The sequence below is a fragment of the Lepidochelys olivacea genome (assembly GCF_965140295.1).
Source record: "Lepidochelys olivacea isolate rLepOli2 genome assembly, chromosome: 2".
In the NCBI taxonomy this organism is placed as follows: Eukaryota; Metazoa; Chordata; order Testudines; family Cheloniidae; genus Lepidochelys; species Lepidochelys olivacea.
Window position 1 is genome coordinate 133379562 of NC_140412.1, and position 1921 is coordinate 133381482.

General features: G+C 37.4%; 1 protein-coding gene across 3 annotated transcripts in view; it reads left to right on the forward strand.

Annotated features, from left to right (window-relative positions):
* The window catches only part of CDH18 (cadherin 18), an 849773-nt gene that overhangs the window by 719620 nt on the left and 128232 nt on the right, over positions 1–1921 (forward strand). The window lies entirely within an intron of this gene.

The following is a 1921-nucleotide window of genomic DNA, read 5'->3' on the forward strand; positions in this document are numbered from 1 at the left end:
TAATATAGTGACTAAAATAGAGGTTATAGCTACAATGACTCAAAATAAAACAATGTAATTTGAGGGTTTAAACATCAGAATGGTTGTTTAGGATGTGACTAAGTAAAGCTTGTGCATAAAGCTCCCAATGCATGATCTGCTGTACTATGTTCGACAGAAGAATGGATATCATTTTTGGACACACAAATTATGAAACATTTCAGAAAGTCAGAGCAGTTTATATTTTGCCACCAAAGTGGGGGGCGGGGGCTTTTGGAATGCTGCTGAAGCACCAAATTCATCCTTTGAGGATTCTTACTGCTTACAATTTACCCTGTCTGGCAGGTATCCAAAGCAGTATTTATTGGCCAAAAGAGTTGCTATGATTTGGGACTCTGGAGGGTATGGACAGGGAACAGACAGATCCTCAAATACCTCCCCATGAAATCATCCTGTGCCCTCAGAAAATCTGTGCTGCTGCATAAAAAATAAATAGTTGACACTTAATAGTTGAGCACACACATATTCATTTTTTGTATGCAAAAATGTGCATGTATATTTCTTTGGGTACACTCACTGCATCTGATTTTGAAAAAATGTTCCTCTCCTCTCCCCCCCCCCCACTCTGCACGATCCGTTGTTAGTCATTTAATTTAGATAGAATTTGTTTTTTTTTTCTTTTGATTTTTCAAATATTCAGTTAGTGTGAGACCGTAATATGCCATCTGTACAGGAGGGACACATACCAAATACACAAACATAGCATTCAAAGAAGAGGATTACAAGTGATGGCTAGAAACCAGTTCTTCTTCTAGTGCTTTGCCTTTTGACAGGTTTGCACCTGCATGTACTTGTTTGAATTATCACTGCTTTATTATTAACATCTCAGTCTTTTAGGTGGGGAATGCACTTAATGATCTGGAAAACGATCTGAGTGTTGCTCAACAGCTGTATGTGGGAATACAGCATGTGTGATGCAGTTATCTCCTCTCGGTTATCACTGCCATGAAAAAGGATAAAATAAAAGCACTGCTAGCAAAGTGCAAAATAAAATGTCAAATTAGCCATCATTTACACTAAACTCATTAAAGTTATGAAAGAAATGATGCAGTCCAGACGTATAGATGTATATTGTCTTTATGAAACTGCTGGACCGAAAGCTACTTGGAAAAATGACTGTGTAAAAATGGCACCTTTTCTCATAGCAGCTCGGCTTCCTGTGTTTATTTTGAATCATAGCTCCATTGCTTTACTGATAGTGGTAAAAAGTGGTAGATTTGTTTACTTCTGTTAGCCCAGCAGAACCAACGTAGCTCCAGGAGAGGAAATTTGATTCTTTTCTAGCTTGCACACAATCAACAGAATTATGATTTCCATTTGATAGGTCTTTTGGAGAGGACTGAGTATATTTATTGAGCTGCAAGAAGGGGTAGAAAGGAACACATTACTTGGCTGCCTGTGTTCCTGACTGATTGGTTTAATGTTGTTGGGGTTACACTATAACATTAATGGTTTGTTAGAACTCCTAGAGTCTCAGGCATCTTTATATACATTTTTTTTTAATTTATATAAATAATAATTGTAGTAAAAAAAAATCTGAGCTTTACTTGCCCCATAGGTCCCTTGTATATCTCACAGTATTCAAATAGTATTCTTTCTGTTATTCCTGTGAAAACCCCACTGAAGGGCAAGAGCACTGACTGTGTGTTCCTGAGGGCAGAATATGAAGAGGTTGGAGCTGCCCAGCTGCAACTGGCAGAATTTGGCTTGCTGAATCCTGAGCTTGGTGATGATGATGAATTTTTTATTATGATTTTTTCAGTTGCCATGGAGTTTAGTGGAAAAGGAGACACTGAACATTTGTCAAGAAAAATGTACAATTTCTGTGAAAAAAACCATGATATTCAAACTGCCACTTTTTAATTTTTTACATGTGCACTGA